The 18,301-nt window shown below is 38.2% G+C and overlaps 1 long non-coding RNA gene across 1 annotated transcript; it reads left to right on the top strand.

The window, feature by feature from the left end:
• Positions 1-4,739: 4,739 nt before the first annotated feature.
• On the top strand, positions 4,740-17,943 carry LOC116897110. The gene is made up of 3 exons (XR_004387397.1): positions 4,740-4,766; positions 15,103-15,168; positions 17,781-17,943. It is a non-coding gene; the product is annotated as an uncharacterized LOC116897110 (long non-coding RNA).
• The last annotated feature ends 358 nt before the right edge of the window (positions 17,944-18,301 follow it).

Raw genomic sequence — 18,301 nt, 5'->3', positions numbered from 1 at the left:
TCTTAGCCACAGAATATTTTCTTACCATTTCTGACCCCTTAAGTATGGTGCTTTAGGACTAAGTGTTCCCAGTGGCTACATTCTGACTGGGAGACAATCTCCTCACGTACTTGATGGGTTTTTCAAACCATCCATCCCAACAGTGGTCATTTTTTTTCTTGCATTCTAAAGTACACTGAATCCTTATCATGTTGCCTCCTCCATGACGAAAAGCTGCAAACCTGTCTGTCACTGATTCTCAAAGGACTTACAGCTTAAGCACTACCGTAATCTGCTTCTGCAGATTCGGCATTTTTTTTAGATCTCTGCCATGTTTACTTATGTAAGCTTAGTATGTAAATACCCTTTAGCTATTTGCCTAATAGAGGAAGAGCTAGCCAAAAATGAAGAAAATATCATGCTATAACATTCTATTATGTTCTTGTCTCCGTCCTCAGCAAAATCCCATTATAAGAAGCATTAGAATATATGTGGCAACAGAAAGGGATGAACAATTGCCGACATCTTCCTGCCTTCTTTCTCTTGCTGCAAGCAGTGACATAATGCCTCTCTGGTTTAGTTGTGTGCATTTCTTTAGTGAAGTGACATTTTAATGCTAGAAGCATCAGTGCTGAGATCGTCCTCTCTACTGCAGAGCTTCTCGCTAGAGATCCCCCACACCCGTGTTTGCCTCTCCCAGGATGAGTTTACACTGTTCAGACAGGGACTGGGTGTCACAAGCTCTAGCACAGCATGTAAAGGGACCAGCTTTGGTGTCTGCAGCTCCCTATGCCAGTCTGTGAAATGAAGGGCTGAATAGATGATGTCTTAAAATCCCTTCTAGATCTCAAACTTTTACCAATATTTTTGAGAATTAGCTTATGTTGTTTCCTCTCCCCTTTTTTATTAATGTATTTTTATTATGTACAACATCTGTATGTTTCTGAAGTATCTTTGTGGTTGTTCCAGAGATGGGATCTCAAGTTCTGGTCCATCCTTGGACTTCTTCTAAATAAAAAAAATGTTCAATTTCGTATGTAGCTTTAAACCTTAAGGTTATATGTTTATTCTTAAAGAGAATTCTTAAATTTTCTGTCCTGTAAGTTCCACAAAACCTGTATTTGTCTATGGGTAGTTTAGAAAAAAATATAAGTAAGTGCCTCAAAAAAGGAATTTAAAGAAAAGAGATGAGCAAAAGACTAGAAAGAAAATAGGCCAGATACTCAATGCCAGACAAATTCTCTGCTTAAATACCAAGTTTGGCTTGACCCAGTGAGTTTCATGGATGCCAAAATCGTGACAGGAATCTGTCATTTAAAACTTCTTAAGTCTATTTAAGACTTCTTCCTAACAGAACTTTAATCTCAGCCATTTGGAAGGCTGAGGCAGGAGAATCACAGCATAAAGGTCTTCCTGGAGCATGGATAGGGTTGTAGGGTAGCAACTTAACGAGACCGTATCACAAGCATAAAGTAGAAAGAGGACTGTAAATACATCCCTGTGGAAGCACTTACCAAGCACGTGTGAAAGCACACGTTCAATCCCAGAACCAATACATTCGCACTTAGTGAAACTTCACTGTATAATACCTTGTCCCAAGACAATATGAGAGAAACATAAAGGAACGTTCGGTGGGCTTGCTCCCTCCGTGCTCTCAGAGAAACATCACAGCTGAGTCACAGAAAAGAAAAATCTATCATGGAGGTCTGTACAAAGTACTATGAGATCTCGGTGAGACCAGCCAACATCAGTACGAAAAACAAAGGAAGAAAACATTCATGAGTTCAGCTTCAAAGGTAGAAAATGTTCTGTACACGAAAGTTACCACTTTACATGGGGCACACAAAGAAAAAGAAAGCTGCCAATATTTGCCTTGACAATTGCCCCAAGCACAGTTTTGGTCATGCCATCATTCATGACTGCAGTGGCCGTTGTAGAATGGGATCAGATCCTTTGGTTCAGGTATATGGAGCCTGAAGACACTTAGCCCATCTTGCATCATTTTCTTGAGTTCTTAAACCATTTCTCACAGCTTAACACACTGCCTTTCCAGTGGCTAGAGTGGGCTTTCTAAGTTCTTCAGCTGTCTACAGACAACCCCAAGCAAGGAACTTTCGACATTAAAATAGGAACCATTAGGAGAAAATAACATTTTGAAATGAATTAATGGGCATCCCTTGGTGCTCAGATATATTCAATTTCAAAACTCTTTATTCAAATGAGCAGTTTAAAAAATCTTTTCTGAGCAATTACCATTTTTACAGACATGGAATAAAGCATGACTCATCTGGCAGTACTTCAAGAAACTACAACACACAGAATGAAAAAGAGCCTGAATTCTAAGCATGCAGTGTTAGGTAATAGCATCTTCATGAGGAAAAGAGAATCTTAGAATAGTCATGGTTGGCACTGTGTATGTACTTGGAATGAACTGGATGCTCCTGCACTCGAGGCCCCAGAGGAACAGAAAGCCTTTTGCATCTTTCTGAAGCATTCTACAGCAGCAAACGCTGCAGTAAGCTGCCGTACACGCCTGTTTATTATTGTGTCTGGTGGAACTCCCTGAGCAGCTCACCTTGCATTTATGCATGGCCCTCTGCCTCCGTGGAAGTTTGAAAACACATGAAGAGTCTCTCCCTGCTATCCTAACTTCCATTCTCTTTGATGGATTGCAACGGGCAAGCAGTGCCTTGCATGAGAGAAGAGTTTTCAATCATGAGGAAACTCCGAGCCTCTGCAATTGATACTGAAATTATGATGCTGCCATCGCTTCTCACCCAGTGGGGAATTTGCAAAAATGAAGGGGAAAAAAAAAGATTCAGTACCGAGGCAATGTCACATTGCGGTGAGATAGTTGACTCAAGTGTTGGGCTTGGAGTCTAGCTGTCCTCTTGCAGAAATCACAGTCATCTTAAAATTCAGTTCGTAGGAGAGAGTTGAAATATGGAAATTCAGTTTTTCGATTTTGATCGAACAGAGGTCAGTAATTAAGCTGAAGTATTGTGAACTACAAGCATTGAGGAGCGGAGGACATGGCTCGGTGGGTAAGGCATTTGTTCAAACACAACCATGAGAATCTGAGTTCGGATCCCCAGTACCCACACAAAAGACTTGTAAAGCCAAGTACTTGGGCAGTGACGAGACAGCCAGATTACACAGGCTCATTGGCAAACCTGCCCAGCGAGTGAGAAATCCTGTCTTAAAAAATATGATTCGAAGGAATAGAGGAAGACACCTAACATGGACCTCTGCCTTCTACATGTGCAGACAAAAAGGCATTTCTGTCTTTCCACTGTCCAATGTTTTCGATGCATTATAAGAATCTTTTATTTCTTATTCTCCCACTTCTTACCTGGGCACAGAAAAATAAAGCTTTATTTAAAAGGCTACAATGATAGATGTCTTAAAGAAAGGTCCAGTGATCAGTTCAATTAAGCAAATGGAGGTTGCTTGAAGATTAGTGCTAAAATAGAAGCTTAGCAATTCTTACCATTCCTATCTGTGAGAAACATGTCTGGCCAACTCATTAACAGCTCTGACTTACTGGATACATACCCTATGTTAAACATGCTTCAGGGTTATCTTATTCCGTTCTCACAGCAACCCACTGAAGTAGATATGATAGGCCCCTTTCTAGACGGGGCTTGAAGTGGCCAAAAATCACCTTACTAGTTAATAGTAGCAATGCAGAACCCTCACACAGGACTGCCGGATCCCCATCTCATTGTCACCAATATAGCAACCATAAACTTGGTGTCAAGAGGTAAATCTCTAGTATTCAATCAATAATGTCTACCACATTGCTGCTCTAGGAGTAAACCAAGACGGTTAGAGTAACTGTTGCAAGAATATTACTTATGAAATAGTGGTCTTTATGATTTCCACCTATCAACTGATTTAATAGTCACAATAAATAGAGACATAGGAAACTAAGTGAGCACTGAGATCATAAGGAACTTGCCCAAGACCCCCCTTAGTAAGCATTTAGATGTTGGAGCCATCCTTCGAACTTAGATGCTCTGGCTGCTGGGATTCTGCATTAGGTCTAAGTATTATAGTGCTTGGCAGACTCATAATGGAGATGCAGACTAAATGCATGTCCACATTTCTACCACACCAGGCCAAAGTCTGAAATGTGAATCAATGAGAAGCTGAATCATTGGTAAATCCATGATCAATTTGAACAGTGTAATGCATTCTTGAATTATTCTGCTCAATTAAGTTTCTATTACAGAGTTCAATCCATGTATCTGACAGGTGAAAGAGGCATGAGAAGGATGACTATGTGAAATGAATCAAACAAACTGTCAAATGACTTTTCAGCAGCTAATGCTTGCACCTCATAAGGCATTGAAAGAGACCTGCTTCACGTGCAGCTATGTTTGCGCAGGTGCACCTGGGGTTTATCCAATAGGGTGGTTCCAACAAAAGCCTAGCTCAATATCCGCTCTGAGGCACATAGAATTAATCCGTTAATATTGTAAATGAGCATAAAGTGTTTGGTGACACCACGCATCCTTGCACCACTGATTGAAAGTGGACATTAATTTTTCAATTCTGATGAGCTGAAGAGATTAAGTGCAATTGGTTCCAGCGCTTGTGTATAAATACATATACACCGATTTCATGTACATTTTTATGTAGCAATTTCTAATGGTCTTACTTACCAAGTGCCACATTTGTAAGACTTTTACAATAAATTAAAGATGTCTCCACAGTAATAGCTAACACTTGTTTCTTGTTTTGTTTTCTCTCTGCAGGTATCCCCAGCATTTCCAGTATTGGTAGTAAGTAAACAATCACCAAACCAAACCTAGGCCAGCTTTGCTTTGTGGTTCAACTCCTCAGAGCTCTTTTCTTGTGTCCATTTCTGATGCAATAGAACATGGGCCGTGGGTATTCAAGTTTCTTGATGGCTGTAGGCACAGGTGTGCTGGGAACACAGATAAAAGTGGTGACTTGTTCTGTAAGATGTTCAATGCCAGTTTTCCTGATGGCTTTGAATTCATAACGGCCACCTAAGCAGAGAATCAATTACTTAGATAAACATTTCATATCTGTGTATACTATTCTATTTAATTACACTTAGTAACCAACAAAAGATGTCACTCTCTCTGTAGGACCGAGTGTGGGTTTTTAATGTATCTGAGATAAGCAAAGGAGTCTTCATGAATAGCTTGGGTGTGTTCATTGAAATTTCAGGAAAATATCATGAGTCTTGGGAGGAAATATTTTAATGCACTAAAATGTAGGTATTGTGAAGGCCTGAAAGAGGTTATGATTATTAATCACCCTAAGGAATTAAATACAGATTGTGCACCACCAATTCTTCTCTCCTAAATTACAGTGATCCACTCATTATGGAGTCCTTTGTTTTCTCTTTGATAAGAAAGGGGTATACATACAAAGTATAAGGATAGGACTAAACATTCCTAAAGAAATCTCTTAGCAGATATCCAGTCAATTGAGGAGAAACCTTCCCTCCAGTCTCTGGATAATCCTTTTCCAACATCCTTACTTTGAGCCTCTCCAGCTACTCCAAGAGACTCAGGCTGCAAACCCCCCTCCTGTCTAAATCAGTACAGCCTTACTCATGCTGAAAATGTTCATTACAAACATGCAGCCCAATACTGTTTCAAAGCATAATTTTACACAGTTTTTACAGCATGCCCTTTATGTCCATGGCAAAAAAAAATCTTGGCGCAACAACTGAGTAACTGATTTAGAAATAAAATACGGAGGGAAGCTTAGTTATGGACGATAAATGGAAAGAAGAATATTTCCCATGATGGTCACTCATCAAAGGCTTCTGCCATAAAAGCTGTGCCAATATATGGTCACAGTGTAAATAGCAGCATTTGGAGCATTGCCAAACCCAACACCCTTCTGAAAGCCTTACTCTGATAATCTGGAAAGAAATTTGCCACTTCTTATACATGCAAGGGCAGCTGTTCTAATTTCTAAATCATCCCAGTTTACTTAAACTTGTGAACAGGCCAAGGCACTTATCTGTTAAGCATTAAGCATGTTGAATACCATGAAAATCAGCGGCTCTGTAATCAGAAGCAGCATTTGCATCCATTTTAACACAAATCGACAATTGCGGCTCTGTCCTTGTGATCTTCCAAACATGGTATTGGGACTACAGCCATGCCAATGAGAACATTCAGCTCTGGAAAACTAGTATTTCTACTTTAGTGCTTGCTTTTGCCTATGTATGTACCTCAAAATGCTCCTTTTGGGCCTTGACAACTGCTGTTGGGCAATTTTAGAGCAGAGGGAGCTAGAACAGTTCTCATGATCTGACATATCCACAAGTTCAGAAATGGATGAATAGAAAAGTAGTTCTTTGGTGCTGGTATGTGTTTCTGTTCCGAGAGGCAGATGTGTGTTGCATGGACCTCTGACTGTATCTGCTCACTCCACATCTCATCTGGCCGCCTCCACCCATCCCCCATCTCTGAGCATCAGCAGATGTTGACCTTTTATGCATTGAATCAGGAAATTCCAATTTTGTTCTGCACAGTTACCTTTTGAAATCAGTGGTGACCTGAAAGGATGCTGTGCTGTGCCCTTGGAAAAATGTAGAAATCTTAATGATCAGGAACCTGAGAAAATTTTACCACTAATACCTGTGAGGAAAAAAAAACCCTGTGACTCAAAATTATATTCTATAAGTCTGAATGTCTCTGGCTCTTCATCTTAAAGTACAATGGGTATTTTGGAATTTTGTTTGTTTTGTTTTGTTTCTAACCAGCAAGGTGAAAGAGCATTTAGGGCTCACCCCATATCACAAAAGACAAGCTTGCCTGTTGCCTGGCTTTTAAGGTAAAGCGATTCACAATAACACCATCAACTCCAATGGTGTGTTCCAGGTGTGTTTAATGGCACAAGCAAGTTCCTTCTTTGTGGCCTTCTATGGTGCCTATTGTGTGCACTGGTAAATTCCTTTCCACTCCAAAGAGTGAGAATTCACATTTAAGTAGTTCATTGACAGACAGGCCTGGAAGATGCAGTTGGTACAGGTACATGGCTTCAAGGTACAAGCCAGGGACAAGGAAGCTGCTTGGATATTTAGCTAAGTCTGGGCATGTCCCAGGGCTTTTCTGTTCACTGTGAAAAAGGAATCAATGAATACAATCCCACCAGCTACCCAGGAAGATCCCACTGTAGCAGATGAAACACCCAAGAGGGTCTGATCATCAAAGTGGTTTTTGTAAAAAATGAATGATGTATATTATCGATGTAGACTATTGATGTATGTAACCATAAGTTTTACATGCATATGCCATTATTTTACAATGGCTGGGGGATTTAGCTCTAATAGACTTCAGTATAGATCTCATATTGTCAACTTTGGCATTAAGATTCAAATACATGGACAGAGTGGCTATCCTTTCCGATCATCTACTAAGTATATTGAAGAAAACAAATTTCCCATTAAGGTCGTTTGTACCTGCTGCTGTCTATCTACTAGGAAACAGGGTTCTCAAACTTCCCCAAAGCACTTGATCTAAAACCCAGTCATTATGATGTGCTTTGACCCATGGCTGAAAAAATAAATACTCATGGTATTGTCAGCAATAAATGAATCCCAAAATAGATCTGTAGCCATTTGAGCCTCATAACTATTGTTTCTATATAATTTCACATGATGACAATACACTCAGGTCTCAATTTATATGAGATATACATATCATAGTCCACCATTTTTCTAAGTGAACATTTGTTGATGCTGATGATCCAAATTAATAAATGCCTTTTTGTGGGTGTTTTTGCTTATAGTGAGAACCAATCATTACCTTCTAACATGCATTTCTAATTCTCAGTCCAGCAGTCCAAAGACTAATCATGTTAAACAATATATTACAAAGACTATAATTAGGCTGGCAAGAACCGTCCTAAGGTTTAGTAGCTTTGTGAGGGTGATTATTATGTCCCACAAAGACAGATGACAGATGAGTCAGATGTGGAAGGTATATCCTCCAGAGAAGGACATTAGACATCAAGAAAATCCATATTAAAATCTTGAAATTTTTAAATAAACACCAAAGAAAATCCACAACGCAAAATAGGGATATGACTGGTTTGCAACCCTCACTGAAGATTACTCTCCTAAATAACTTTCCTCTGACTGACAGGATGGTATATGAAGCATACAACAGTGGCTTGGCATTCCTCATCCCCGATGCCCCGATTATTAAAATTGAAATAACAATTCACTTAGGGGAAATATCTCATTTTCCTGTTTTCTTTCATAACGAGCATTGCCTTCATCACAGAGTTAAAAATTCATCTCTAATTTGATTTAATTGGCAGGACTATTAAACAAGGGAAATGCTACCTGCAGGGATCCATCAGCCTGTTGAGAAAGCCTAGAGATGTTTTCATACTTGAGAACATTTGATGCCAGTTGGAGACCTTGTAAAAGTTGTTTTCCATTCAGCATCCAAATATTTCTGTGCAGTGCTGATTTGTTGTAGAAACTTGAATGGCGAGAAGGAAAATGACAAGGTTAATCGCTTACCCACCCAAGGGTTATTAATAATCATGTTCGCTCTATTCAGAGAGCTGCAGTGTCTGTTTGATATCTCCGCCTTTGCTTTAATACTTCTAAATCCCCCCAAATAAAAGTTCCATTGAATTGCCCTTTAACTAATTAGATTTTATATAATGAGGGAAAATGATCAGGCTAGTGTAGCAACATGGCAAATTGCATGGTGTGCTACATTAATTTTGAACTGTTTGCTGATGTTACAGAAAGAAAGCTAAGATCTCAGGTGAAATGCCTTTTGGGACTATTTTATTGTGTACCCAGTATCCTCATCACAGATCCATTTCATATTTGTGTAACTAGCATTTCATATTCATGAAAACTTTGTTGTTATCCTAAAATTGAATGAACATTAGGACATAGCTGCCTTTCAAACTAGATGGAGAGAAACTTGAAGCAACCCTACTAAAATCAGGGACTAGACGAGGCTGCCCACTTTCTCCTTACCTATTCAATATAGTACTTGAAGTCCTAGCCAGAGTAATCAGACAACAAAAGGAGGTCAAAGGGATACAATTTGGAAAGGAAGAAGTCAAAATATCACTATTTGCAGATGATAAGAGAGTATATTTAATCCTGGATAAAATCAAATACTCCAGTTAAGAGGGGAGGAATCTCCCACTTAAGAGAAGAAAAATTGGAGAGGTTTACCCATCTATATTTCCCACATTTGCTCATCTTGAACAAATTGGCTTTTAAGGTTCTAACCTTTACCTAGTCAATTTTAGAATGCCAATCCACTTTTAAGTGTGAGCTAAAATCTCTTCTTTGCTAGTTCCCTTTATAGGATAGGTTGTTTTCTAGATAGAAATAATATTAAAATTCCTATATTGACCCCTCAAACAAGTTACTGTGTAGCCCTACCCTGCAGTAGCTCCTGTCAGGGTGTGTCAATTGAAGTCTTCTTCAAGTGTGCATCTTTTTGAAGTATCAGTAGGTAGGTGACCAACTGACCATTCTGCTTCTTTGGAAAAATTATACAAAGATATGTGCTTTGAATTGTAGGGCCTTATACTCCAACTTTCTACAGAATTCTGCTTTACAAATTTGAGGTCAGAGTGACCAAGTAACTTTCCCAGTAAATTATGAGCTGGACTGTCAATCTAACTTCATAGCATTAAATGAAATAGAAGAGAGTACATAAAGACAAAAAAACTGGATTTATTGACTCCTGCCAGAACTCTTTCTGTGTAGTTAAGAAACCCCTTGATTCCCAAATTGACCCATTTCTGTGCAGAGAACCACAGACTTTGAAGAAAATAGACATTATTTTGCAGGCACTTAAAGGTGCCGTCAGCACAACTTATAAGCACGACAACTGAGGAAAAAGGATCTCAAACCTTTGTCCTATCAGAGCACATTCTTCCTCCACCATCGAACAACTCCTTAATGGACTGACCAGAGAGGAAGTGTATAAATGTTGGATTATTATAGAACACAAAGCAGTGTGCGAGCTATGCAAATTATGAAAGATGCTTACATGTGCTGTATGAGAATGAACCAATCTTTGTATCTCTTGGAAGAGTTGCTTACAGCAAAACACAGTTAACTGTGCCATCCCAAGGACAGAGCTCCTACTATGACATTAAACTCATCTCTCCCTTCAGCTGAATGATGGGGCATTTCTCAGAAATAGAGTGGTATCTGTGAAGATTGCAAGATTACCTCCAAGGGAGTTTCTCCTGAAGAGCTTTGGGATCTTCTATAGACCCTTGCTAGGGAAAGCAATAGCACTATTTCAAGATTTCCCTGGGATCACTAGCAATGATTATACAAAACGGCCCTGTATTGTTATTTCCACTCAATTTTCACTCCATATTCCCTTAGACAGGTGTTTAATGAAGGTTCACCAACATTTTTCCAGTAGCAGTTTCCATCTCGGTGGGTCTTTAGAACCAAACTATTATATTAAGAGTAGTGCAATTAATATATTTAAAGAACAACTTCCTACTTCATCTTACATATGAAGCAAAGGTGAAATTCCAGATAAAATCTAGTTTCCAACTCCTGTCTTAAATCTTTCCTACTAAGAAATTGCCTCCTGGTAATTAAAATACCACAATGGAAGATAGTATGTCATGAATATTCTAGAAAAAAAATCTAAATTTTCTCCTTGATGGGAAAGAATAGTCAGCTTGTTCAGTCTTTAAAGACTGTTCACAAACGAAATGAAACTCACTTTCCATTTCTGATTACTGAATGTCATGTGATAGAATATTCTCTTCAAAATTTGCTTATATAAATAAAAAAGTCTTTGGTTTCTGATTCAAGATTGCTTTTCAGCTTGATTTCCGTGTCTAGATGATCAGTTTTAGTAATTCTAGCATGGTTCTTTTGAATTTACAGGGCAGAACCCTTTCTTGGGGCACAAAGGAAAAAAAATAAATGTTCTTTCAGATTCTTATCTTTCTAATGTGAATCTCAATTTTTCTAATTCATAAAAATCATCTCAAGTGTTACAAATACATTGTTTCATAATTTTTCACAGAGCCTTTTTTTTTAAACAAAAAATCCAACAAAATTACATATTTTAATTATATGCTAAGCTACTGTGTTTCCAAATGGAAACCTGGAAATTAGCATTCCTGCATTGTGAAAGGTCAAACTCTAATATTTACCATAGTTTGAGAGGTAATTTGTTTCATTGTAAACAGAGTTTATTGATACAGTTTCAAACCAGATTATTCCATAGAGAAAGCTAAATCTTAATGAGCTTAATACCCATCAGAATCCCCCTCTTTGGCGGAATATTACGACTGGAAAAAAATAGGCAAGCACATTCTTCTCCCTACTTTGATAAGTATTCTAGAAGAATATTTTTATTATATTATTTGGTCTCTGTTGCCACAGTAACCACAACAGAATGCTCACTGCAACACAGTTTCCATGAGAAGCAAGGCCACAGTCTCCATTTTCCCAGTGAAAAAACATAAGCTTAGAGAAGTTAAGAATTCGTAAAATTAGAATTTGAGTTCTGGTCTGAGTTCTTTTTGTTTGTGCCATATTTTAAATAAATTTCCACTAAATAGTTATTTTCTAGACTCTTAATAAATAAAATTTGGTTTTTAAAATAATAAAAGAATAATTATAACCTATGGATAGGGCAGACACTAATATATTACTTTTAAGAACATGTTTGTGGCAATATATATTATGTTCTCTTTATCATGTATATAGGCAGTCTATAAAGTCCAGTTAAAAAGATAACAACACACAAGTCTATTTTACTATATGGCCTATGTCACAGAACACCATTCCTGAGTGTTTGACCACCTGCAAGTGGTGACCCCTCCCCGGCACTGCCATGCAGCTCTGATTGAAGAGTAACTGTGGGAGTAAAAAGGCCCACAACTGAAACATGCAACCAACAAGAATTTTCCCTCATAGAGGGGACTCTAAAGGGCAAATGTGACCTCCCAATAAGCATTGTGCCTCCATAAACATCAACGCGATCTTGTTAAGTCAGGGAGAAAATGCGGGCATCATAGAACTTGTCTGTAGAAAGAAATCCTGGCGATCACTTCTCCAGCATCTTTGTCTTAAGCGTAAGGAAACTGGAGTTTGGAGAAATTAAGAGGCAGACAGCTCCTAAGAGGTACAGCTGAGACCAGATTCTGCATCTTATGACTCTAAGGGCTATTTGCCTCAGAATGAAGCACCACTCTGAGATTCTCCTCGCTGATTGGGGAAATAAAATGAAATCAATAAATTTGTAGCAGTTTTCCCAATACAATACAAGTTCTTTTGATGTAGTATAAGATTGCCTATCTGTACTGTTTATCTAGTTATGAAAAGTAGCCCAATGGCTAAGAAGTCTCAGAGGTTTCATTGCACTTGGATATGATATGATAGCACATGTTTCAATTACGTTATCTGTATACTTTCCAATGTGCTTAATTTACTTCAGGGAATTAAATAATTGTTCATGCTTATTGATAATTCAACTTAATGACAGAATCTTAAGAGAAGCAAAAGAATGAGGGAGTAATATGATAAATTTTTATTCTAAGTTGGCCTTGTAATTATAAAACAAATTTTTTTAAATTTAAGATGAGATATCAAGTGGGTTTTTTTTAAAAAAATCGCATGTTTGCCCAAATATCTAAGCATATATGGATAGACAGTAGCCAGATATGAGAGTTTGGAAACCACAGATATTAATATTCATTTCTCAGGATGTTTTCACACCCTGAAAAACACATAGCATATATTATTTGCCCCACTGGAAAATTAGACAAGGATTTGTACCTTGTTCAGGAATGTTAACAACCCTACATAACAAAACTACCAGGAAAAGAGTTTGATTCTATTTTCAAGCAAAAGCAAAGGTTTCCACTGCTCAAGAAACTAAGTTAGTGACAAAATATGGAGGGAGATATTCTATGTGGGGAGCACATAACCTAGTGTTCACCTAGAGAATCTCACACTGCTCAGTTAAATAGTCTACGCCTTTTAAAGTTCAAGATAGGTCAATAAACTGCAACCTCAAACTCCCCAAGGGACTAAAAACTAGGGAAAAAATGATCCCAAACTATCCCCAATAATTTATATATATTTTAATATATTGGGATAGGGAATAAAGTTTCATTCATGGAGTTAATTGCTAAAATTCATTTATAAGCTATTATAAAATTAATTAAATTGCTTTCATTCTTTAAGAAAGACTTCTGCTCCACAGCCTGTGTCTGGCCTGGATCTGAATATGCAGCCCAGACTGGGATTTAATTTGTGAGAATTTCCCTGTCTTCACCTCCTAGGTGCTCAGAAAGTTGTTTAAAGTTCTTGATAAAGTTTATTAACAGAATGATGAATTAAATAGTTCTGCTTATTTCATTAAAACAAGTTCATTAAACACTTAACGTTACAGTTTCAACCCTCCCCCCACTTATGATATTTATTTTCCTCTCACTAAGCTAATATGATCTTAATTTGGTACTAACAATATAAGTAACTAAAATCAATCTAATAGTTAAAATATTTTAAATAAAAATTTTTAGCATGGTTCTCTCAAACTGTGAATATACTACTTCCCAAAGCTGATCATCAATGAGACTTTTTCCACTAATTCAGTACCTACCCATTGTCAAAATGGCAAGATGAGAATCAACATCCTGTGAATCGCCCATGTATCTGGCATAATGTGGCCAAGTATTTGTTTATTTAACAATGCCAAGATGCACATGCAGAAAAACATGATGTTCTTTTTCTACTCATACATTTTAATAAGTATAGTCATATTAATTTTTTTCTTTGTGTATGAGAGCAGAGGAGAACAGGGCAGTGTCACCAATGGATTTGTGAGATTAATTTTTCAAACAAGTCAATGTAATATGAAAGTTCCATGTCTTCCAAGAACTTTATTGGCTATGATCCAATGATAGAAGAAGCAATCTGATAATACCTGTTTACAGTAGCTCAGCCACTTGATACCAATTTCTCAATTATCAGATGCTTACTGAAGGTTCCCTCAAAGGCTTTGTCTGTCTTTGAAGAGATTCAATCTAATCAGGTTGATGAAAAGTGGACTTATGAAATTTTAACTAGCAATATTAAAACTCAGGCCAGTCCACATTGCCCACGAGAAGTCAGGAGTGCTCACAGGTAATGCACTGAGGCAGGACAGATCAAGGCTGCCTTGAGAACTTGGTGATCACAAAGAATAATGCACAAGACGTGCGTTTCTGAGCTGGTTTTAATGAATGAGATTTAGATCATGAAATAGTTGCTTTACTAGCCATGGTCTTTGAACTTAATAAAACTACCACATTCAGAACATCAAGTCTTAAACATGGAGTGCTTCTTGCCTTCTGTAGTATTTTGGGTTTTGTAGCTGATGGACCTAAAACAGAATTAATAGCATGAAATAGAACTATGTCCTTGATTACTTCTGGTTTATAACAAGTAACTTAGAAGTGCATTTTGAAGCAAAAACATCAAGAAAATATATCCATACGTACAAGGCCATAGATAAGATTGAAAGGCCTTTGGGCTACTCCTCAACAAGAAGCACCAGTAATCCCTCTTTCCTTCTCTGAGAAATTACATGCATAAAAGTAGGAAATAGATCCACTTCCTGTCAGAGATAATGGCTCACACTTAAAACATACCGCAGAGGATTCTCATGAAAGACTAATGTAACCAGTTCATATCTGTAAATATAAATTGAGTAGAATGGAAACTTCAAGTGAGAAATTATTTCTTTAGTGTTATCTTCTAGCCTCAGGCACCAGCTTTCCGTATCAGTTTGGCTTGTTGCCGTCCCTATTTGGTTATTTGTGGAGGAGCACTCTACTTCATTTCCAAAGTAAAGGCAGAGCTTCATTAAAGAAGTCGCTATACAAATAATGTCCATTCAATGTTTTGGGAGTCATCAATTGCTTGCTCTTGTTTGCTGTGGAAGTCATGTTTTGTTTAAGTGCATCACAACCAGGTTAAAGAAAAAAAACCAAGGTGTGTGGTTCATGTCTTTGTCCATATATATATTTTTTTGTTATTGTTGTTGTTGTTGTTTAGACCAAATGACATCATAGCTGAAAATAACACTCCCTGATTTTTCCTGATGCATACAGCTCCTTCAAAGTTTAATAGGATATGGCCGAATATTTCTTCCCTTGAGGTTTCTAACCCAAAACAAGGTAGGAGCATCTAAAATTCCTGATCTAAAAATCCCATGTTTGGGGGGAAATCCTATATACCATCTTACCACTAGAACATTATCATGGATGCTTTCTCTTCGAATAACTCATAACTTGAATATTTATTTTTTTCTAATATGAACGGAGTCCCAGATATACTGGAGTAAAAGAGGACCGAGGGGAAAATCGGATGGAACAGAATTTATAAGTCTTAAACAAATTTACTTTTGTAGAGTCCCAAGCAAAGCCTAGAGTTTAATTGTCAAGGTAGCGGATGGAAATCTTAAAAACTTATGGGCACCACAAATTCCTTCCTTCCCTTTTGCTCTTAAATAAACTCACTGGTCGCCTCCATTGTTCTGAGGGTCTCGATGAATAGGTGAGAGCATCATTGAAACTCCCAGAGGGTCTGTTTACTATTGCTCCCAAATTGATTTACAAAACTTTGGTTCTCTCTGTGTGTCCTCCTCCTCCCTCCTTTCTATCCCTCCCTCCCTCCTCCTTTCCTCCTCCCTCCTTTCCTCTCTCCCTCCCTCCTTTCACTCTCCCTCCTCCCTCCTCCTTTCCTCCTCCCTCCTTTCCTCTCCCTCCCTCCCTCCTCCTTTCCTCTCCTCCCTCCCTCCCCTCCTTTTTTCCCTCCCCTCCCCCTCCTCTCCCCTCCCTCCTTTCCTCCCTCCCTCCCACCTTCCTTCTGCCCTTCCCTTCCTTCCTTTCTGCCCTCCTTCCCTTTCTCTCTATAAGCTTCTGCCTCTACCTCTCTTTCCTTTCCTTCTCATATCTATATCAATGCATGTATACACATTCTAAAAATTCCCCTGTTAGGATTATCCCCCCATCCCATTTACCCATGAACATTCATTTTTGCCAATGTAGAAAAAAATACACAGTCTGTTCTCAGAACAGTAATTTTATTATGATTTCTGGTATCAGAAGGAAGGAAGGAAGGAAGGAAGGAAGGAAGGAAGGAAGGAAGGAAGGAAGGAAGGAAGGAAGGGAGAAGCAGAGGGAAAAGGGAAGCAGGAAAATGGACGAGTCAGAATTGACAGTAGGATTACATAGGAAGAAATGGATTTTTTAAAGCTGCAAGGTAATGTTAGATTCACACTGCCATCTTGCCTATATGTACATGTGTTTGTATATAAATAGGAGCTTATCTCAATAGAAAGCAGTGTTCTTTTGCCTTCTTTCTCCAAAAATAAAACATTCATCACCGACTTCTGCCTTCCTTAGTTATAGACAGGATGTTCCTTTTGAACTCTAATGAATACAGATGGAGGAGGAAATGAGCAAAAGGAGGAACCAGGAAATAGCTACTAAGCAAAACAAAATATATTAGCAATTTGTTGAGGAGTCAAATTGGAAGGGCTGCATTTTCAGTCCACTATCGGAGTGATGAAATCGAGACTGTCCTAGATACATACATTACTAGCAAATAGAATTACCTTAATCATTTGCTCTAAATGAATTTCTCCAAGTTTCTGGGTACATACATGGAAGAAGAAATACAGTTCAAGCTTATTCCTGCTAATACAATTCCCCAAGGAATGGGGGCGGGGGAAGCTTCAGTGGTTTTATTCCTCGGCAAGTTCCCTGAGAGCATCTTTCAATGGCACACAGTATTTCCCACTGACCTCTGTACTATGACAAATATACAAGAAAAGACCGAAGGCTTACCATTCTCCACAGTGAGTTTTGAACTGAATAAGATTATGCTTTGTTCAAATCATGAAATGGGCCCATTTGATTATTTTGCTGTTTTTGGTATTCATGGGACAAAAGCTTTTAGAAACGGCATTAGAGAAGGCTAATGTGGATAAGGAGCTCAAATTAAGCTACTTAAAATGTAACACAGCTGGATTAAGTTCTAAAACCCAAAGTACTAGTGCTACGTAAACTGTCTAGCAGAGGACGGTTCTGTGGAACCATAATTTAGCTCACCAATATCAGCAAAGACCCCCAGACCCTATTCTATGTTTGCTATTTGCACAAGCAACTCATCATGAATCAGTGGAAAAGAAGCAGCAGGTTATTTTAGAAAGACAATGCTGTCATTCACAAAGGACAGCAGCACTGAGGCAATACACATTGAGAAAAGAAACACAATTTTTTGACCTTAGGTCAAATACTGCCAAATGGTTGACCATATGACTCTGTTCTGTGATCTCTAATTGGTTCTGCAACAACAACAAATGCTCTACTGGCTCACACATAGACAGATTTGTGGTGACGTAGACAGAGTGACATGGTAAACTGAGGCACTGATATTGCCCGTTACCTCAACATTCCAACAGTTACTTGTGAAGCAGGATGATCAGGGATCCTAGCACCCATACTATCATGAGGATAAGCTTTGGTCATGGGACTCCTGATATAAATGCTATATCTTCATACCTCTAAAAATAAAGCTTTAGTGCTAATGACAGTGTTGAAACATTTTCAGCCAAATAAAGGGCCTTCCTTTGTAATCGCAACAGATTTCCAGAAAGAGCAGATTAGAACAGTCCCTTCTTCATCTAGGGCTCCAGAGAGTGGGATGGTAATAAGGTATTTATTACAGTTTGACGTTTCGTTATTGTCTCTAATTTGCTGTTCATTTTTTTAAACCTATGCAGTTGCTCCCAAATTAGCTTTGTCAACAGTTTCTTCTGTTCAAGTTGCAAACCACAAGCGAGGTAGGAATTCTTGGATTCATACAGTGATCCCATGGTGTTATGTGTTGTGAGACATTGCACTGTATGAATCTGGAATATCTGTGAAGTGTACCCATCAGCTTATCGGTGAGGCATGTTGAATGATACCCAGCCAGTGCATCAGCGAGTACGGAGAATGTTACATACATAAAAAAATGGCTTCACTCAGAAATTCACCCATAATTAAAGATGCCTCAAGATTTGTTTTCTGAAAAACTAATGTTTGGGTAGGAATTATGAGAGTTTAGGTTTATGAGTTGGAAAGCACTAACACTCATGCTCCTTTTATTAAAAATAAGAAAAACCACTGGCAGTGTGTCTCAAGGTTGTTTTTCATGATGCCAGGAAGGCAGACCCCTTTGATGGTTCCCATTTCAGCATGTGACTAAGGAAATCTATTAGAGTTTACAATTCCAAACCTGGTTTTGAACAAATGTGCAAAA

This window comes from Rattus rattus, chromosome 3 (assembly GCF_011064425.1).
Source record: "Rattus rattus isolate New Zealand chromosome 3, Rrattus_CSIRO_v1, whole genome shotgun sequence".
Lineage (NCBI taxonomy): Eukaryota > Metazoa > Chordata > Mammalia > Rodentia > Muridae > Rattus > Rattus rattus.
The sequence above is the reverse complement of the archived record's forward strand: the minus strand, read 5'-3'. Positions and strand labels throughout refer to the sequence as shown.